The sequence below is a fragment of the Bos indicus x Bos taurus genome, chromosome 6 (assembly GCF_003369695.1).
Source record: "Bos indicus x Bos taurus breed Angus x Brahman F1 hybrid chromosome 6, Bos_hybrid_MaternalHap_v2.0, whole genome shotgun sequence".
Lineage (NCBI taxonomy): Eukaryota > Metazoa > Chordata > Mammalia > Artiodactyla > Bovidae > Bos > Bos indicus x Bos taurus.
Window position 1 is genome coordinate 29,757,739 of NC_040081.1, and position 23,339 is coordinate 29,781,077.

A 23,339-nucleotide genomic window follows, 5' to 3' on the forward strand; every position below is an offset into this window, starting at 1 on the left:
GTCATGCTGTTACCACTTCACCCCATACAGTATGAGACAACATTTAGAAATTTATTTAAACTAGTCTGTATTCCTTAAGGGAGAAGGCAATGGCACCCCACTCCAGTACTCTTGCCTGGAAAATCCCATGGATGGAGGAGCCTGGTAGGCTGCAGTCCATAGGGTCGCTGAGGGTTGGACACGACTGAGCGACTTCACTTTCACTTTTCACTTTCATGCATTGGAGAAGGAAATGGCAACCCACTCCAGTGTTCTTGCCTGGAGAATCCCAGGGACGGGGGAGCCTGGTGGGCTGCCGTCTATGGGGTCGCACAGAGTTGGACACGACTGAAGTGACTTAGTAGTAGTAGTATTCCTTATAAACTATTGATACTCCAACACAGCTTATGAAAATGTTGAGAAAAATATTACTATTGCACTATATACTGATTAAGAATTTTATGTGATAATTCAGTGGTTGTCAAACTAGACTCCCACATAATTCCACAAACTCAGTGCAGGTGTTCTGCCACTATACTCTTAAATTCCTTTCTCAGTTTCATAAATAACTAAATTTATAAAATTTTCTCAATATTAACAGACATAATTGTTTTAAATGACTTAAACCTGCTACTCATTATTGCTTCTAAAGTCTGGTGTGGGTTAACATATATTGAATACATACTTATTTCTTTACATTTCATATACTAAAATTAAAATGACCAACTTCAATATCTATTCTGGTAAGGTCAAAACACTGCTTTTCCCAGTCTGGGGGTCGTCACCCTATGCTCACTTCATGTTAACTTTTCCATCCATAAACTGCATATAATTTGCTTCAAAGCATTTTGGGGAGCAAAAGGTCAAAAGAACACTGGGTGTTAAAATGCTTTTAAAATGTAAAACATTTTTCAAACAGAAGTTATATTATGTAATAACCTTAAATTATATCTTCCAAATAGGTTTTTTCATAAGTCATGAAAAAAAAATCAACAGGTAATTCCTAAAAGTCAGCTTTATCTATAGTTTTAGTTTTTTCAATATCCAGTCTTTAAAAAATAGTTTCAACTAAAGTTAAAATTTATTGGTTGAATGTTATTTCCTACCCCACATAATTTCTAATAAAGTTCCTGAAAAGTAGAGCAACACAAAGTTAATCTATACAAGCAATATAACTCATCTCCAAATAATCTGAAAATATCTATTTTCATAATGGTGTGATTTAAAAATCCATGCCATATCAGTGTGATTTAAAACTAAGCAAGTCTACTAGAATTCAGTTGAAATCGAGAATGTATAGTCTACAGATGAAACTTTGACCTGCCTCAACAACATGCTAAACCATGGCACTGATGTATTTGGAAGATTATAGTTTTCTAAGAACTTGTTTTGCTTTCCCTTTACATAAAGAAACCTTGATGGAGTTACAAAAGTGAGAAAAACACGGAATTAAACAAAAATAATATATTTAAAAATGAGATTTTCTCTTCCTGTTGCTAACTATTAAGAGAGCCAGTCCTCCTTATGATCTGGCTGCCCTCTGACTTGGACCTCCGTTACCCTGGGAAGCCATCTGCACTGATGCACTACTTTTCAAACTGTAGACATGTGCAGGAGAAGGAAAGTGAAACTGTCTATTTTAAAAGAAAGTGAGACATCATACTATAAAGCTTCCCGAGTCAGAAAGAACTGGGTTCTAATCCTACGTGTCCTACTTTCCAAACTGTGTGATCACAGGCATGATTGTACCTAAGTCACTATTTAATTTCGGATTTCCATTTCCTCATCTTAAGTACAGGATAAAAATAACCATCTCCCAGAATTATTATAAGGGCTGAATGAAATTAGGATAAACACAAATATTCATGGCAAAACATTGACCAAGTTATTATTAATTATAACACCAGAGAGTAAATGACTTTATGGAAATTGTGAAATATCATTTTAAAAATAAAAATATCATTTTATGATACAAGTTTCTCTTACTTCCAGGCATTAATATTTATCTTAAAACTGGAAATGTTTTCTTAAAATTACACAAAATATATTTTCTGAAATAATTGGAAATAGATGAAAGATGGAAGGGAAGGGAAATGCTGAAGTTAAAATCAATCATTTAATATGGTCATTAACTAGGAAGAGGGAAAGGAAGATAGTAACAAGTAGGGAGGCAGGGTGGGGATAAAGAGACAAAGTGGGAAATAAAGAGGGGGCTGACAGCCTGCGTGACTTGCGGCTGGACAGGTGATCCTGTGCTGGACACCAGGTCACCCAGGTCAACCTGTTTGTTGAACTGCTCAACATGTAGAAATGAGTCACTTTACAGTATATATGGGCTTCCCTGAAACCTCACTTGGTAAAGAAACCACCTGCAATGCAGGAGACCCCACTTCAATTCCTGGGTTGGGAAGATCCCCTGGAGAAGGGAAATGTTACCCACTCCAGTATTCTGGCCTGGAGAATTCCATGGACTGTACAGTTCATGGGGTCGCAAAGAGTCAGACATAACTGAGCGACTTTCACTTTCACAATATGTATGGGATAGAAGTGCAAAGGACAAGAGCTATGCCATAAGTTCCACATGCCTATGGTATCTGTGAACCAGTGTTTGATCTCAGTATGCTTTATGGCTCTAAAAGCATCAATTTATACCACTGACAATATATAGTTAATGATCATAAAAGTAGGTATATCACAGAAAATACCTCATCAAAATTTACCAAAATTAAGAAACAAATAACAACAACAACAAAAAAAACAGATTCTCAACTTCTGGGCAAATCATATTAGGCAATTTAGATTATTAAGAAATTAAAGTCATGTTGGCATAAGCATCTCATTTCTCTTCTACTAGAGAGAATGTGCAGTATAAGAAAGGCTTCAAATTGTTCACTGCAGCACTATTTACAATAGCCAAGACATGAAAGCAACCTAAATGTCCACCAACGGATGAATGGATAAAGAACATGTAGTATATATACACAATGGAATATTACCCAGCCATAAAAAGAATGAAATAATGCCATTTGCAGCAACATGGATGAAACTAGAAATTATCATTCTAAATGAAGGCAGAGAGAGAAAGACAAATATCATATACTATGACTTATATGTGGAACCTTAGAAAAAATGATACAAATGAACTTAACATACAAAACAAAAAACAGACTTACAGACATCAAAAACAAATTTATGGTTACCAAAGGGTAAAGTCTGTGGTGGTGGAAATAAATTAGGAGTTTGGGATTAACAAATATAAACTATTATATATAAAATAGATAAACAACAAGGTTCCACTGTATAGAACATGGAACTATTAATATATTCAATATCTTCTAATAAACTGTAATAGGAAAGAATCTGACCCAGTGATTTAATCACTGAATCAATTTGCTGTATACCAGAAACTAACACAACACTGTAAATTAACTACATTTCAGTGGGGAAAAAAAAAAATAGCTTAAAATTGACCAAAAAACCGGCTCTGCTAGTTAAGAAACATGACTTCAGCAGTCTTATTTTAAGCTCACACTGGGCTCTGAAAGCTGTACCCATCTACTTTATACTGATGTAGTAAAAGAAAAAAAGTCATTCTAAGTAATTCTCTATTTCTACCAATAATAATTTTAAAAGATTACACGTGGAGTATTAATGAGCAACTCAAAGACCATACACATTGTATGCTAGCTAATTTTCAACAAATATTTTTGCACGTTCAAAGAAGCATGAATTACTTTTGTAGAATAGTGTGTCCTAGGTCACCATTCTTTCCTTCTCTATTATTCCTTGTCTATTTGATTTGCCAATAAGCCTCTGATAACAAAGATAGAAATAAATTTCAAGGTTAGTAAGTTAAGATACTACTGTGAATAATATATTAAATTGCTGTTGAAGTTAAAAGTGGTATAGAGAGGAATGAAAAAGAGAGACACTCAATGAAGTGAATTTCACACAGAGAAAAAGTCAATATTTACCTGCAGAATTAATGTATGAAAGCATATATGGAATTATAACTATATACCGTGCTGTAAACAATATGCCAGTAAATGTGGAAAACTTAGAAGTGACCATAGGACTGGAAAAGGTCAGTTTTCATTCCAATCCCAAGGAAAGGCCACGCCAAAGAATCTTCAAACTACTGCACAACTGCACTCATCTCACACTCTAACAAAGTAATTGCTCAAAATTCTCCAAGCCAGGCTTCAACAGTACGTGAACCGTGACATTCCAGATGTTCAAGCTGGATTTAGAAAAGGCAGAGAAACAAGAGATCAAATTGCCAACATCTGCTGAACCATCGAAAAAACAAGAGATCCAGAAAAACATCTATTTCTGCTTTAGTGACTATGCCAAAGCCTTTGACTGTGTGGATCACAACAAACTGTGGAAAATTCATCAAGAGATGGGAATACCAGACCACCTGACCTGCCTCCTGAGAAATCTGTATGCAGGTCAAGAAGCAACAGTTAGAACTGGACATGGAACAACAGACTGGTTCCAAATCGGGAAAGGAGTACATCAAGGCTGCATATTGTCACCCTGCTTATTTAACTTATATGCAAAGTACATCATGAGAAATGCCGGGCTGAACGAAGCACAAGCTGGCATCAACAGTGCCAGGAAAAATATCAATAACCTCAGATAGGCAAATGACCCCACCCTTAAGGCAGAAAGTGAAAAAGAACTAAAGAGCCTTTTGATGAAAGTAAAAGAAGAGAGTGAAAAAGCTGGCTTTAAAGTCAGCATTCAGAAAATTGAATACCATGGCATCCAGTGCCATCACTTCATGGAAAACAGATGGGGAAACAATGGAAACAGTGAGAGACTTTATTTTGGGGGGCTCCAAAATCACTGCAAATGGTGACTGCAGCCATGAAATTAAAAGACGCTTGCTCCTTGGAAGGAAAGCTATGATCAATGTAAACAGCATATTAAAAAGCAGAGACATTACTTTACCAAAAAAGGTCCATCCAGTCAAAGCTATGGTTTTTCCAGTAGTCATGTATGGATGTGAGAGTTGGACTATAAAGAAAGCTGAGAGCCAAAGAATTGACACTTTTGAACTGTGGTGTTGGAGAAGACTCTTAAGAGTCCCTTGGACTGCAAGGAGATCCAACCAGTCCATCCTAAAGGAGATCAGTCCTGGGTGTTCATTGGTAGGACTGATGTTGAAGTTGAAACTCCAATACTTTGGTCACCTCATGCAAAGAGCTGACTCATTTAAAATGACCCTGATGCCGTGAAAGATTGAGGGCAGGAGGAGAAGGGGACGACAGAGGATGAGATGGTTGGATGGCATCACCGACTCAATGGACATGGGTTTGGGTGGACTCCAGGAGTTACTGATGGACAGGGAAGCTTGGCATGCTGCAGTCTGTGGGGTCACAAAGAATCTAACACGACTGAGCAACTGAACTGAACTGAAAAATAGGAAACTATAAAAGATGAATAAAAAATATATGAATAACCTATGTAGAATTTTTTAAACTGTTAATGAGTACATATATAGACTAATGCATACTTTCCAAGTAATAATACAAAAATATCCTGCTTATCAACTAAAAGGTTGTTATCTTCAAGTGTTCAAGGCAGAGCTGCAAACAAAACCCCAATAAACTGTACTGTAAATCTTAGCATAAATAACACCAATGTATCAACAAAGAGCAGAGTGACCCAGGGAGAAAGAAAATCCTGTATTATCTTGAAGCAAAATGGTTTGCCTTGAGTTTAAGAGGAAAACAAATTACTTCCTGATGGCCAAATGTATAATAAACAAATAAGAGAGCAAACGTCTTTGTATAAACTTTTATATAGGAATTCCTGCCTCCAACATATACAAACTGTACTTATCGCTTAAGCTCATTCACAGCAGATAAAGCTATCCTTTCACACTACTCCAGGTAAACCAGTTAGCACAAAAGTACTGAGTTCTAATGATACTAAAATATCTAGAATTTCCTTTCCTGCTGTAAATACCACAGCAACACCTGGGAGGCTTTTAACTTAGTAGGTTAAAATAGAGATGATAGCCAAGGCTGCCAGTTAGGGAGACTCATGTCTTCCCTGAATGAAGCTTGTAGTATAAAAACAGAGGTCCAGATGGAATAGTCTGTCCTGCTGGCCTGGCGGCCCAGTGCCAATTTCCTTGCTGAGGTCACAAGCAGGTATGTGAGGGAGGGAATGGTGCTATGTATTTTATACATGGGGGAGAAGTGAGCAAGCTGGCTTTGGATGAAAGAAAATTATAAAAATCAATCAGATCAGATCAGTCGCTCAGGCGTGTCCGACTCTTTGCGACCCCATGAATCGCAGCACGCCAGGCCTCCCTGCCCCTCACCAACTCCTGGAGTTCACTGAGACGCACGTCCATCGAGTCAGTGATGCCATCCAGCCATCTCATCCTCTGTCGTCCCCTTCTCCTCCTGCCCCCAATCCCTCCCAGCATCAACAGGTACTAAAATCTGAAGTTGTTCTAAAAAATGTAACTGATTTTAGCTGATTTCAATTCCAGAGTTATTTCTGTCCACCTTGAGATTCTTGTGTCTTCATTACTAACTCCAAACAATAAAAGCCTCCTCATATCACCCATTTCCTTGGTGTCCTTTGAAAGTCATTGTTCCTGAGTTCATTTCTTCATAGACTGACCCAAGTCAGGAAGGTTCTTAACACCTGACCCCACAGACCTGCATCTCTTAACATTTATGGCAAAAGCATAATTTCTCTATTTGGTAATAATTCCTTAAAAGATGGAGTTTGGTCAGATCTGGGTTTAAATCATGGCCCTATCATTTATTAGCTATGTGAGACCCATCAGGCTACTTTATATCTTGGGGTCTCAGTTTATCCTGAAAAAAAATCAGAGTAAGTCACTCAACTTATGAGGAAATCATAATAGTTAATGAAATCATAGCTACAATGCTTGGTGGAATGCCAGATATATTATCCAGAAAACCTTGATAAATGGTGACTATTATTAATGTATAATTTCTCACTCACAGATTCATATTCTTATTAAGTCTGCTTTAACATAAGTAATAAATGCAGCCTCCTGTCTACAGTAATTTCAAGGCACACACCAAGTTAAGTCCCACCACACCCTAACATGTTCCAATGTTTAAATCTTACTTAATAATAAACATGAAATTTCATTTCTTAGACACAAAATTTTAAATGCAATACAAGTTGAGAGGTAGCATAAAGATTTAAATTTGCATCAAAGGAGCACAAGAGATAACTTCATTTAAAAAGTGGGAAAGGGGACTGAAAATATTGAAGTGGTTAGTTAATAAGTCCCTTGTGAATCACAGAATTAACCAAGAACATTCAGATGTCCAAGCTGGGTTTAGAAAAGGAAGAGAAACCAGAGATCAAATTGCCAGGATTCCCTGGATCATAGAGAAAGCAAGGGAACACCAGAAAAACTTCTACCTCTGTTTCATTGGCTACGCAGAAGCCTTTGACTGTGTGCAGCATAAGAAACTGTGGAAAGCTCTTAAAGACATGGGAATACCAGACCATCTTACCTAACTCCTGATAAAGCTGTATGCAGGTCAAGAAGCAACACTTAGAACCCTGTATGGAACAAGTGATTGGTTCAAGATTGAGAAAGGAGTACGACAGGGCTGTCTGCTGTCACCCTGTTTGTTTAATCTATACACTGAGCACATTGTGAGAAATGCTGGGCTTGTTAAGTTACAAGCTGGAATCCAGATAGGAGAAACATCAACAACCTCAGATATGCGAATGATACCACTCTAATGGCAGAAAAGTGAAGAGGAACTAAAGAGCCTCTCTACGAGAGTGTAGGAGGAGAGTGAAAGTCGGCTTCAAACTAAATATTACAAAAAACTAAGATCATGGCATCTGGCCCCATTACTTCATGGCAAACAGAAGGGGAAAAGTTGGAAGTAGTGACAGATTTCCTCTTCTTGGTATCTAAATCACTGCGATGGTGACTGCAGCCATGAAATCAGAAGATGTTTTCTTCTGGGCAGGAAAACTATGACAAACCTAGACAGTGTGTTGAAAAGCAGAGACATTCCTCTGCCAAAAAAGATCTGTATAGTCAAGGCCATGGTCTTCCCAGTGGTCGTGTACAGTTGTGAAAGCTGGACCATAAAGAAGGCTGAGTGCTGAAGAACTGATGCCTTCGAACTGTGGTACCGGAGAAGACTCCTGAGAGTCCCTAGGATAGCAAGGAAACCAAACCAGTCAATCTTAAGGGAAATCAACCATGAATACTCATTGGAAGAACTAATGGTGAAGTTGAAACTCCAGGATTTTGGTCATCTAATGCAAACAGGTGGCTCACTGGAAAAGTCCCTGATGCTGGGAAAGATTGAGGGCAGATGAAGAAGAGGGCATCATAGGATGAGATGGATGGATGGCATCACCAATGCAATGGACATGAACTTGGGCAAACTTCAGGAAACGGTGAGGGACAGAAAGGCCTGGCATGCTGCAGTCCATGGGGTTGCAAAGGGTCAGACATGACTGGGAGACTGAACAATAACAAACCATAAAAATATTTAAAAAATAATTTTCATATATTTGGATTGTAAAAAACATTTTAAGCTTCAAAGGAGATGAAGAAAATACTCATTCGGATTAGGATTAATAAAGGTATTTCCAATACACCTATTTCAAACCACAGAAAACAAAATTTTAAAGTGATCAGAAGCTTATGAAAACAGTTACAACTAACAGGGCTTTAAAGAACCATGATTCTTTTACTTAAAAAAATACCCAAACTTTTTAAACCAATAAGAGAAATACAGCCTCTGGGGAAAAAAAAAACAAAAACTATATAAATAGATAAATGATAAAAATATTATGCTAATAACTAATAACCCCCTCAGGCTCAAGTTTACTAGTAATTAAAAACACAAATATCACCTTCTTCTATCATATTAGCAAAGATTTTAAAATTATAAATCTCTGAGCACCAAGAGTTTGAGAAGATAGGTAATACATCTTTAAAATGAAAAGTATCAATCCAATGAAAATATATACTAAGGGATGGAGAATAGTCAGACTATTTTCATTTACTGGAAAGGTTGGGTACAGCAGGTCACTTAACTGAGGGAGAAGAATAGAAGAAGGTATAGAAATCATAGGCTGAGGCTGAGACAAGCCTCCAGTGACTTGCTCAAAAACATTTTCATCTTTCAGTACAAGCAACTGTTTCCAGAAATGAGAATGGAAAGAATTGAAGAGCTCCAGTTCCTTCGGGGATGGTGGGGACAGGAATAGAGAAGCAAAGTCTTAAAAGAAGATGAGATGTACAAAACAAGCTTGTTTTACTCCTCTCTGACCCTTTAATTATTTATATTTTTTAAGACTCTAAGATGAAAGTCTATATAATCTAGAAAAGTACATTTGGTTCTTCGATTTTCATTTTCAATAATTTTCCAGCTGTAAATATAATGGTCATTTTAAAGCTATAAAACAATATATAACTATATATTCCCTATTAGAAACTAAGATATAATGAAAGTATTAAATTTGTTTCTGCAGTTTCTGTCTTTTGCTTCAGGACTATCTGCCATATCCTAATGAAAAAGAGAATGTTTGTGAGGGCGTAAATCTAACTACTACCAAACAGAGTGGGAGAAATCAGGGAAGCCAGAAAAAGAGTTTCTGTTATTTAAAAATAAATATGTTTAACTATGATTATGAGTAGAAAAGACCTCCATCTCAGTTGGGAGCAATAATTACTGGCTTTAACTTTCAGGAGTTGTGAAATAATGCAAAGGAGTCTGAATACATGACAAAACTCAGAGATACAACAAATTAGGCTTTACATCTAATACACAGAATAAAAAGGGCAATTATAAACAGATGGGGAAAGTCACAGTGATAAAATACTGGCCTTACATTTTTTTTTAAATCAAAATCCTAACTAGCTACTTTAAAAGCTGATGTCTGGCAAACTACACTGCCACTTAGTACAACATTTGTTCTTCTCTATAAAATAAAAGTTAAAGAAGTAGTTTTTGAAGTTTCTACTTTAATGATTAATTCATTTTTGTCCTCTCACATTCTGTGAATTCTATGCCGTGCATAGCTATACAAAGAAAATGACTAGCAAGCTAACCTGCTAATAAGAATAAAAATTTAATTGTTTTAGCAAAATTTTCTATGCTTTTTTGACTTCTTGCTGGTGGTAGTAATGGTATTTTCTTTGCCTTCATTTGTTTTTGCTGTAATTTTTTTAATATTGAAGCAAACAGGTTTTTCTCATCACTGGCTGATGGAAACAAGGTACATTCCTAAATCCATGACCACAATAACTTCTGCTCTTCCTATTTTACAATGTTTTTATCACTTGATAAGTCAGTAAGATACCTATAACTCTTTGATAATATACCTTATCATACCTACTTAATTAACTACAAGGTAGTTGTGTGGGCAAAATAAATCTGAAGAAAAATTACAGATTGAATTATGGTCCATACCAAGCAAATTAAAAAGCTACCAATATTTCCTGTGAAAATACCCAATCTTGTTTTCATTCCTAAGACAGATACAATTCAAGGTTAAACAAATGCAAGAGTCATATTCAACAGCTGGGAGAGGTTTATCAGACTTCAACTGCAGTGGAAACACTAGTAGAGCACACAGAGAAGTAAAAATAACTAAAATAAGGAAAGTTTTGAATTATTCTAAACAGTGCATAAAGCTATACCTTGATTCTGGCACACAAATTATTTCACATACAAAGTAAATATTTTATGTATGGTGGGAAAATAAAACACAATTAAAGAGAAAATAAAATTTTATTCACTATCTGAGCTCAAAGAAACAGATGCTATTTTTCAACTACTTTTTTAAACATTGCCATCCTTTTCTTTGAACATTTCTATTTTGAGGGGCAAATTCTTCTGACTGAAATGAAGTATCACCTTTCAGTTTAGAGAAATTTTAAGTCATGATTTTCTATTACTTCCTTAAATCCTTAACTTTCTCTACAAGAGGAAATAAAATTAGAAGGTGTAACTTTATTGGTAACATTGAAGAGTCATTCCACTCTGTAATTTTTTAATATACATGAGGATGGACCCATTCTCTCCTGAAACTCTCTCTGGACCTTTTGGAAGGTATAACTCTGTCTTCAATTTGCCACAGCATCACTTAATTTATCACAGCAATTCATAGGAGTGCAGCAACTAGCTGATTTTGTTGATAGATTTCATGAAATTAATTAAGTATCTGCAGGCTATATATCCTGAATTTGTATGTGCTAACCAAGATAATTTTGAATGTCATTCAAATAGGTTATTAGTTCAAAAAATATCTACTTGCATGGATGAATATGCCCTACTATAATTGCTGGGAGAGAAACAAATTTAAGTATTGCTACTGTTTCAAAAGCATTTACCAACTTCATAAAAGGCTTTTCCTTCAATCCAGTTAACCAAGGTTTTAAATTACATTAAAATAAACTCTATAAAGAAAAGTGGGTTTAAAATAAATTTGATAAAGTTTTTCCTTAGTTCAAGTTCTTGAGTATCTGTTTTACGTTAGGTCTTGGAAGAACACAAAAGAATTCATTTAAAATCATACAAAATTATATATTCAATTGTGTATAGAAGAAGCTGGTGAGAATGCCCTCCTACATAAGCAACTCCAGTGTTCTGTATGCAAAATTTTTAATAATTTAAACTGTCCTGATTCTTCTTTGTAAATTGAGAAACAATCATATCTTTCTAAGCAGTAAAGGAGGAAGACTAATGCTTTGTGCATTTTTATAAATTTGAGGTCATTCTTCCCACAATGTAATAATACATTTGACATCTGGGATTCTCATATTTTCCTAGTTCATGTACATTAAATGCTAAATAATACTGTTTTTAAGTTTTGTGCTGTAAGAAAAAGTGGAATAAACTTTAATCCTGCTACAAAAATTAAATAAATAAAATTTTAAAACCTGGCTATGTACATAGCTCACAAACTCATATGGGAAGACAAAACAGTGTATCATCGACTTTGCAGAAGTGCCGAGGCCATGGTCTGAACAGGAGACCAGACCATAGAGGCTGACAGTGGACCAGCAGGGCATCTGGGAAGGGATAACTTCATTAAGCCTGAAAGGCAAAGACCAGGAAGAGGGTGTTTCATGACAGAAGAAGCAACATAAACAATTCCAGAAAGGAGTAAAACAGCATGGATTGCTTTAGAAATATAAGCAGAGGGAGAAGGAATACTCTCAAAAGAGAGATGTGGAAAACAGCCCAGAACTAACATCAAAAGACGAATACAGAACAAAAGTAGCAGCCAGATCAGAAGGGACTCTTCAAGAAGGGACTCACTGTGCCAAGAAGCCTGACCTCTATCTATGAGCAAAAGAGGGCCAGGGATGAGAGGGCTTTAGCAAGAAAAGTAGAGAGTTCTTCATGGTGGGAGATGGATCCCTCTAAGGATAGTACAGCATATGGACTAGGAGTACAGCAAATGACAGGGGCAGTGAGAGGAGGCCAACATTAACATTTCAAGCTAAATTCACTAACTTTACTTCAGCAGATAGTCCAAACATGATGCAAAAGATCCTATCCATTTTTATAATATGTCTATGTATGAAATGCTTCCCCATTTCACGGTGGCTGGTGGCTCAGATGGTAAAGAATCTACCTGCAATGTGGGAGACCTGGGTTCAATCCATGGGTCAGGAAGATCCCCTGGAGAAGGGAATGGCTAACCACGCCAGTATTCTTGCCTGGAGAATTCCATGGACAGAGGAGCCTGGTGGGCTACAGTCCATGGAGTCACAAAGAGTTGGACACGACTGAGTGACTAACGCTTTTACTTAAGTATGGAATGTTATTTACAAATATGACAAATAACCAATATTAGGGTTGACATTAAAAAATAATATTGAGTAGTGTTTCAAGTTTTAAAATGCTCAACCAGCCTTCAACCATATATATCCCATCTTAGACACTGTCAATCTATACCACACTTTTCTATTTCCTCTTTTGATTAAAGGGAAAACTTTATTTTATTGTAGTAGTTTTGTTAGCTTGCTTTCTAACCAAAGTTTCCATAGGGTACTTCAGAAACAAGATACCATAACAAATAAAAATAAAACAAATTTTAAAAGGCTTAAGAAGTCAATTATCACTGATTGAATATGTTATTTATGTAACTTATAAAATGAATGAGTAAAAGATATTAAAGAACTGAAATTACAATCTTGATCAAGAGTTATTACCCAAATGTATTAGCAAAGAAAATTTTGAGAAACACCCATTCTAAATCAACCATGGTTGCATTTTCAAAATAAACAAGTCTACAGAAACCCATTAATAAAAGGAGAGCCAATACCTTAAAAAGTCAAAAAAAAAAAAAAAAAAAAAAAGCTTGTTGCAGAGGCTAAAACAAGCACTAAATGAAAGTCAAATACAGTTTAACTTTAGATATCAGGTTAGCCTTAAAGCACATCTGAATTAGTAAAACTGATTTTGAAGCATTTTGCATTATTTTTTAAATTTTATGTGATTCAACAGCAATGATATTCTACAACTATTGGCTTCATTTTAAGATATTTACTTAAGATATTCCACCTACTGTTTTGGACATAAGTTTATCCAGTTTTAGAATGAGTTGGTTCCTGAATATTAACTCTAATACAAAGCCTATCCAGAGTATTAGATTTTTCTTGTATCTCCCTATCCAGAGTATTAGCTTTTTCTTGTATCTCTATTGGTTTGCAGTTTAAGCTCTACTGCAGCATTCATGTTTTGTTTTTAATTTAATATGTAATACAAATACTTATGTAATACAAAAAATCTTTGGAAGAGTAATCACCATCTATCATCCAACCTAACATTTTTAAATACCACACTAGTGTTACTCCACAACTAAAAAAGCTACAGGGAAATTTTCGATCTGTCGGTTGACAAACTTCATCTAGTTAATGCCAAACCTACAGCAAAGCAACATATTACTTTCCAAATCATGTGCAGTAGACATAAAACACAAGTGTATCAATTCATGGGTGTCCTAAATCAGAAAACACATAGAAACCAAGTACTTTCTGTCCCCTTTAGCAACACCGCTTTTAATGTCAATCTGGGATATGCAAAACAATGATGATAACTGAATAGACAAAAGCACTATAGTCACATAGAGAATCACGTGTCCAAGTGCTGCCTGTGATGAAAGGGGGATAAAAAGAAAAAACAGTGATGTGGAGCAGGGGATGTTAACTTAATGTCTTTAGTAATGAACCACATTTTGTGAGGACCCAATCTAGCACATCACTTAACAAGCAGAGAAATTCTCCTAAACACTGAGTTCTTTGCATCTTGGATTAAGAAGCCTGTTCTGACTTTTCATCACTCCCACTTTTCTCTGTTCCCAGAAGTAGTCATTATTTCATTTTAATGCACTGCCGAATGGACACTGGATTTCTTTCAAAAAGACCTTATGTTTCTCACATCTCACATTCACAGTCTACACATTTTCACAAAGTCAACAAAATCTTCAACCATTCATCTGAATTTTTCCCCTATTCCATTTCTAAACCAGCATCCACTATAAACTTATTAATAATCATGTTTCAATACCAATATAAAAAATAAACACAAATTTACCAATCAGAAGACTTCAAGTATGAGAGAATGAAGACACAGAAATTTACTGACAGGATACACCACGGAATCAGTGTTGAAGAGCCATTCCCACCACCCACGACACTATAGTGCATTTTGAACCTACACAACATTCTGAAGAGCAGAACACAAAAGTATACTGCCACCAAGAACACTCTCAACCAGCAGGCAGCCTTTCCTCATTAGCTTTAACATGTCACACAGCCCTTTGCTTACTGATGTAGAGCAGCCAAAAGGGAGATGGCGTTTACGAGCAAAAGCAAGACTGAGCTGGCTAATTACTTACCTTCTATGTATGACAGGCTCACTTGTTTAACTTTTTGTATCCTCTCTTGTCATAGCTCAACGGAAAATGGTTGTGATGCAGCAGAAGTTTGAACCTGACAATCAAAAAGAATGTTTTAAGACAAAAATGGGAAATTAGAGTTCCCTCCCGTACAGTCTTTCTTTCCCTGCCCTCTGCGTGCGTGTTTCTTTCTCGTTTTCTCTCTCTGCAAGGCAGCTACGTAGTGGTCTATAAATATTGACCCTGACACTTGCTCAGTGCTTTACTTGCTCATGGCACAGGTCCGTGTTACTGAACACCGTGGTAATACTCCAGCAAAGTTCTCAGCTGCTCAGACAAAGCTGTGGATTGGCTCACTACCCAGCAACCCTGTGCCTGCCTGGAAATACCATTTTTCTGCCAGCTTTACAGATGCTATGGGCCTTTCCTGAGGCCCAAATCAGGCACAGAAGGGCAATTATGAGGTTTGTCTGAAGAAATACAGTTTTCCTCAAGCAGGTGGAGGAGAGGGGGGCTGGATGGAGTAGAAGCCAAGAAAGGAAATACTGCCTTTGTTTTGGCCAAACAATATAATTTCAAACCCTTTATAAAAGTCATACCTTAATGTCATTTAATCAGGCTTTATAAAACTGAATTACTACATACTATGAATAACCAAAAGACGTAGGAGAGCGTTTTTGCAATTGTTTTTAATATTGCTCCTCATTGAATAAGGCTGCACTGACTAACTGACCACAAAGAAATGTTTCAACATGAATAAATTCATTTCTAGACTGATTGAAGTGCACAGGAAAGTATAATAATATTAATCAGATCAAATTAAGTACTTTCTGAAAGAGGCTAAAATATAATCTGGAAATTATATGAATCAACATATGAAATACTTCTAGATTTTCAATGATGACAATTTAAATTTTATTTTTTTAATTAAGGATAAAATCTAACCCATGACTATATAATTTGTAGGTTATATAAACAAGGTCACCATCATCTACTGTCCCACATATTATGTCCACAGTATGAATAATTAGAAAATAAAGTAAGCATATATTTTTACTCTTCTTGTCGAGACTAATCATATGTTTACCTAATTGAAATGTCATCTCGATTAAATAAAGAGTAAAGGAAATTTAAGAACTATCTGGTCACTCACTCATTTAATAGATGAGAAAAGTCACCTCCAGCCTGGTTAATTTACACAATCACATGGCAAGTTTGTGGCAGGGCTGAAACCAGAAGCCCTTGCTCTATTGCTCACAAAGTTGTGCTCCTTCTACTAAAAAAGGTTCCTAAATTCATTTTTAGGTTCAAACCCTGATTTTCACATGAAATCTTACCAAAAGCCTTATCAGTAAATGTAAACATTACAGCTAGAGAAATAACCAGAATAAAACAAAAATAGTCTTTAACAGTGTAATTGACAACCCCTACGAAAAAGTTATATACAAGAATTAGCTTTCTAACAGTTGAAATCTACTTTTTCTTGCTTCATTTAATAATCAATATTTACCCAATAAATTAACTTAATACCAGGAGAGGTGTATGTTAGGTGCTGAGGAGTTAGGTAACCCCTCGGTTAGGTGCTGAGGAGCCCAAGATGAAACACAGTTCCTACTCTGAGCCTTTTCAGTCCAATCTCACGGCAGGGATTGGGGGGCGCCAATAATGACAAAACAGCATGTTAATACAGTGGTGCAAACTAGGAGGGCAGCAGGGGTTCCTGGCACATGAGAATCTGAGCCAGTATGAAGTGAGGGGACACAGGAAATTCCTCAATCAAGACTTTAAAGGTGACACAAACAGATGGAGAGAAATACCACATTTTTTGATTAGGAGAATCAATACTGTCAAAATGACTCTACTATTCAAAACAATGTACAGATTCAATTCAATCCCTGCCAAATTACCAATGGCATTTTTCATAAAATTAGAACAAAAAGCTTTTAATTTGTATGGAAACACAAAATACCCCAAATAGCCAAAGCAAACTGAAGAAAGAAAAATGAAGGCAGAGAAATCAGACTCCCTGAATTCAGACTATAGTACAAAACTACAGTTATCAAAACCATATGGTACTGGCACAAAAAGAGAAATATAGATCAATGGAACAAAATTTCTAGAAAGTCCAGAGATAAAACCACACACCTACGATCACCTAATGTATGACGAAGGAGACAAGAATGTACAATGGAGAAAAGACAGTCTCTCCAATAAACAGTGCTGGGAAAACTGGACAGCTATGTGTAAAAGAATGAAATTAGAACAGTCACTAATGCCATTTACAAAAATATACTCAAAATGGATTAAAGACCTAAATAAGTCTTTAAAGTAAGGCCAGATACTATAAAACTATCAAAGGAGAACACAGGGAGAACACTACTTGACAAACAGTACCAAGATCTTTTTCAATCCACCTCCTAGACTAATGGAAATAAAAACAAAAATAAAACAAACAAGGTCTAATTAAACTTAAAAGATTTGCACAACAAAGGAAACCATAAACAAAAAGACAACCCTGGAAATGTAAGAAAATACTTACAAATGAAGCGACAGGCAAGGGATTAATCTCCAAAATATACAAACAGCTCATGCAGCTTAACATAAAAAAAAAAAAATAAATCCAATCAAAAAAATGGGTGGAACACTGAAACAGGTATTTTTCCAAAGAAGACATATAGATAGCCAAAAAGTACATGAAAAGATGCTCAACATCACTAACTTAGGGAGAAATGCAAATCAAAACTACAGTGAAGTATCACTTCACACAAGTCAGATCACCCACTGTCAAAAAAGTCTACAAACAATAAATGCTGGAGAGGATACGGAGAAAAGGGAACCCTTGCACTGGGGATAGGACTGTATATTCCCAATGTATATATGCCAATGCTATTGGTATAGGCACTAAGGAGAAAAATAAGGAGCGTCCTTAAAAAACTGAAAAGAGAGCTACTATATAATCCAGCAATCTTCATCAGATCAGATCAGTCGCTCAGTCGTGTCCGACTCTTTGCGACCCCGTGAATTGCAGCACGCCAGGCCTCCCTGTCCATCACCAACTCCCGGAGTTCACTCAGACTCACGTCCATCGAGTTAGTGATGCCATCCAGCCATCTCATCCTCTGTCGTCCCCTTCTCCTCTTTCCCCCAATCCCTCCCAGCATCAGAGTCTTCTCCAGTGAGTCAACTGTTCGCATGAGGTGGCCAAAGTACTGGAGTTTCAGCTTTAGCATCAGTCCTTCCAATGAACACCCAGGACTGACTTCCTTTAGAATGGGCTGGTTGGATCTCCTTGCAGTCCAAGTTAACTCTGATCTTAACAGCTCCACAGTCACCATTTAAGGGAACCACTAAGGTTCGTCTAGTCAAGGCTATGGTTTTTCCTGTGGTCATGTACGGATGTGAGAGTTGGACTGTGAAGAAGGCTGAGCGCCAAAGAATTGATGCTTTTGAACTGTGGTGTTGGAGAAGCCTCTTGAGAGTCCCTTGGACTGCAAGGAGATCCAACCAGTCCATTCTGAAGGAGATCAGCCCTGGGATTTCTTTGGAAGGAATGATGCTAAAGCTGAAACTCCAGTACTTTGGCCACCTCATGCGAAGAGTTGACTCATTGGAAAGGACTCTGATGCTGGGAGGGATTGGGGTCAGGAGGAGAAGGGGACGCCAGAGGATGAGATGGCTGGATGGCATCACTGACTCGATGGACATGAGTCTGAGTGAACTCCGGGAGTTGGTGATGGACAGGGAGGCCTGGCATGCTGCGATTCACGGGGTCGCAAAGAGTCAGACACAACTGAGCGACTGATCTGATCTGATCTGATCTGACTAGATGAACCTTTGTTGGCAAAGTAATGTCTCTGCTTTTGAATATGCTATCTAGGTTGGTCATAACTTTCCTTCCAAGGAGTAAGCGTCTTTTAATTTCATGGCTGCAGTCACCTTCTGCAGTGATTTTGGAGCCCAGAAAAATAAAGTCTGACACTGTGTCCACTGTTTCCCCATCTATTTCCCATGAAGTCATGGGACCGGATGCCATGATCTTCGTTTTCTGAATGTTGAGCTTTAAGCCAACTTTTTCACTCTCCACTTTCACTTTCATCAAGAGGCTTTTTAGTTCCTCTTCACTTTCTGCCATAAGGGTGGTGTCATCTGATATCTGAGGGTATTGATACTTCTCCCGGCAATCTTGATTCCAGCTTGTGCTTCTTCCAGCCCAGCGTTTCTCATGATGTACTCTGCATATAAGTTAAATAAGGAGGGTGACAGTATACAGCCTTGACGTACTCCTTTTCCTATTTGGAACCAGTCTGTTGTTCCATGTCCAGTTCTAACTGTTGCTTCCTGACCTGCATACAAATTTCTCAAGAGGCAGATCAGGTGGTCTGGTATTCCCATCTCTTTCAGAATTTTCCACAGTTTATTGTGATTCACACAGTCAAAGGCTTTGGCATAGTCAATAAGGCAGAAATAGATGCTGGGCAAAAACCTGGAGAAAACCATAATTCAAAAAGAGACAAGCACCCTAATGTTCACTGCAGCACTTTTTATGATAGCCAGGACATGGAAGAAAACTAAATGTCCACCAACAGGTGAATGGATAAAGAAGATGTGGTACATATATAAACGGAATATTATTCAGCCACAAAAAGAATGAACTAATGCCATTTGCAGCAACACAGAGGGACCAAGAAAGAGTCACACTGAGTAAAGATAGTCACACTGAGTAAAGATAGTCACACTGAGTAAAGTCAGACAGACAAAAATAAATGTTATTATCACTTACATGTGGAATCTAAACAAAAAAAAATGTGCAAATAAACTTAATTACAAAAAAGAAATAGAGTCACAGATGCAGCAAATAAACTTATGGTTACCCGGAGGAAAACGAGGGGGAGATAAATGATGAGATTAGGACTGACACATACTCACTACTGTATATAAAATAGATAAAGTAATAACAACACAGTGTATAGCAGAGGAAAGAGTGGATATATGTATATGGATAACTGATTTCCTTTGTTGTACACCTGAAACTAACAACATACTAAATCAGATACACTCCAATAAAAAATTTTAAAAAAAGAATGAATAGACAGCAATGAGACAAAGATGAGAAGGAATAACACAATGAAAACAAGGAGGCAAGAAAAAAATGATATGGAATTTTTAAGTTTTCTTTTACTGGAGCACAGAATGTAAAGCAGGAAATGGTTAAATGACAAAAAAAAAAAAAAAAGGGGGACTAGAAGGAGAAAGGTGATGAAGGGTTATATATACCAGGTTAAAAAACTGGGTTTTATATAGTAGGTGAGTAGTCTTCAACTATTTTTATTCACAGACCCTTAAAAGAATTTTGAAAAATATGTAACCATTAACACATTATCAAGTTAATGCCTACAATTTTTCACCTGTGGTAAAATATGTACTTGAAAAGAATTTAATTTCCACTCTATTGGAAATACTGACATTTTAAACATTTTAAAATAAAACTTCTATCAACTATTTTAAGAATATGCAATAGAACCTAAATTCAGGGTCATAAAATTGTTATGCATTTTAAAAATACATGAATAGACTCTTCTTTCAAGCTGAAAATTTTATATTACTATTTTATCAACCTTTATTTCCATCTCACTTCCTCGGAGAATTCTTACATAATGTATTTTGTAACTAAAATTCTTTCATTTTTCACCCTAAACCTCTCCGCAACAACAAAAAAATTCTTACTTTTCCACAAAAAAAACCTAAGACATTAATTTAAATTGTTTAATTGCTAAGTTTTCTATGATCTTAGCTACAATGCACCATAGTATGATTTGGGATGGATAGGTATATGCCAGAGAAGGCAATGGCAATCCACTCTAGTACTCTTGCCCAGAAAATCCCATGGACAGAGGAGCCTGGTAGACTGCAGTCCATGGGGTTGCTAAGAGTCGGGCACTGAGCAACTTTCACTTTTTTTTTTTTGCTTTCACTTTTCATTTTCATGCATTGGAGAAGGAAATGGCAACCCACTCCAGTATTCTTGCCTGGAGAATCCCAGGGATCAGAGGAGCCTAGTGGGCTGCTGTCTATGGGGTCACACAGAGTCGGAAATGACTGAAGCTACTTAGCAGCAGCAGCAGCAAGTATACATCTTTCTTTTGTAAAGTTAAAGAGAGACTGCTGTGAATAAAGCATTGTTCTGAGCTAAATCAATATTAAGAGAAATTAGTGTGTAAAAGTTAAGACTCTGGACACTCACTCCATTAAAACCATTTATTCAATTGCTAAGTGAAAGAAGCTAGTCTGAAAAGGCTATAGGGTTTGGGTGGGGAGGGGGAATGAGCAGATGGAGCACAGGGAATTTTAGGGCAGAGAAGCTACGTGTTTTGGCTTTATTTTGACACTGTAATGGTAGATACATGACATTACACATTTGGCAAAACAGAATCATCACAAAGAGAGAGCCCTAATGAAAATTAGGGACTTTAGTTAAGTCTCTTGACTTCCTGAAGCATGTGGTCTAAAAGAGAATATTATTGAGTGATTATTGCCTAATAGAAACTATAGAACTATCTCTAACACTAAAACTCTGACAGATGAGTATGCTTTTGCCTTTTTCAAGAAAAAGACAATGAGTCTTGGGGTTATAAAGTGACTTGTCTGAAGCCATACAACTAATAATCAGTAGATCTGGGATTCAGGTCACACCTGTCTGACTGGACTATAGTACGACATACTGTCTTTCTATCAGTTACTTAAACAGAGGCAGCCAAGGCTAAGCAAGGAAGAGGACTACACTGTACCCTCAGGAAGTCAGTAAGGAATTAAAGCCTTATCATACAGTTCTCTCAGGAAACTCCTAGAATTTTGAGTTTTAAAGGGTAGCAAGAAGATGAGATGAAGAAATTAATCAGTGGACAAAATTAAAATGATTGATATGCCTTATAAAAAATAGCCTGAAGGGTTTTGTCTTTGATTTGACTGAAGGGTAAGGACTACATAAAGTCAAAGGTGTGCAGACTTAACACTACCAAAATATCAGTTCTTCCCAACTTTATTTATAGATTCAATGTAATCTCCACCAAAATCCATCTTTTTGGATATTAACAAACTCATACTAAAGTTCACACAGAGAGGATAAAGACCTAGAATAGCCAACAACAATAAGTAAGAACAACGATGAAAGACTGACAGTAACATCAAGGCTGACTATAAAGCTGTAGTAATCACGACAGTGTGATATTGGAGAAAGAAAAGAAATCGATGGCACAACAGAAAGCACAGAAATAGACTCACTTAAGTAAAGTCAACTAATCTTTGACAAGGAGGAGAGGCAAAACCATAAAGCAAAGACAATCTTTTCAACAAATGGTGCTGGAACAACTGGACATCCATAGGCAAAAAATTGAATCTGGACACAGATCTTACACCCTTCACAAAAATTAACTACAAATAGATCACAGATCTTCCATGTAAAATGCAAAGCTGTAAAACTCTTAGAGTATAATACAGGATAAAACCTAGATGGCCTTGGATATGATGACGACTTTTTAGATAAAACAACAAAGGCATGACCCATAAAAAAAAAATAATTGGTATGTTGAACTTAAAAATTAATAACCTCTGAGAAAGACAATATCAAGGCAATGAGAACACAAGTCACAGAGAAAATATTTGCAAAAGACATCTAATGAAGGACTGTTATCTAAAAGATAAGAACTGTAAAAACTCAAAAAAATTTTTTTTAATGAGCCAAAGATCTTAATAGATGTATCACAAAAAAAGATATACAGATGGCAAATAAGCATATGGAAAATGCTCTAATTCATGTCATCAAGGAAATGCAAATTCAAACAACGATATGCCATACCACTATACAACTTTTAGAATGACTAAAATCCAGAACACACACAACACTAAATGCTGATTGAGGTGTGTAACTGGTGGTGTGAAGATGTGAAAGAAGAACTTTCATTTCCTGCTGGTGGGTATTCAAAATGATCCAGCCACTGTGAAAGACTGTTTGGAGGTTTCTTACAAAATTAAACATACTCTTATCATATGATTTATCAATCACACTCATATTTACCCAAAGGATTTGAAAACGTATGCCTATACAAAAATGCAGATGTTTATAGAAACTTTAATTATAACTGGCAAAAAACTGGAAGCAACCAGAAGATCCTTCAGTGAGTGACTAGATAAATAAACTGTGGTACATCTAGGCAGTGGAATATTATCAGTACTAAAAGATTAGCTATCAAGTCATGAAAGACATGAATGAAATTTAAATGCATATCCTGAAAGAGATGAGAATACCAGACCACCTGACCTGCCTCTTGAGAAATCTGTATGCAGGTCAGGAAGCAACAGTTAGAACTGGACATGGAACAACAGACTGATTCCAAACAGGAAAAGGAGTACGTCAAGGCTGTATATTGTCACCCTGCTTATTTAACTTCTATGCGGAGTACATCATG

The 23,339-nt window shown here is 36.5% G+C and overlaps 1 protein-coding gene across 10 annotated transcripts in view; it reads right to left on the bottom strand.

The window, feature by feature from the left end:
• Nucleotides 1-23,339, bottom strand: part of BMPR1B (bone morphogenetic protein receptor type 1B) — a 448,576-nt gene that overhangs the window by 158,249 nt on the left and 266,988 nt on the right. For 4 of the 10 annotated variants that reach the window (XM_027544030.1, XM_027544029.1, XM_027544028.1 and 1 more), the window contains exon 1: nt 14,878-15,096. The gene's annotated coding sequence lies outside the window, so the exon portion shown is untranslated. Of the gene's footprint in view, nt 1-14,877; nt 15,099-23,339 lie in introns of those variants that run through there. The other 6 variants (XM_027544024.1, XM_027544025.1, XM_027544040.1 and 3 more) reach the window with 3 other exon arrangements.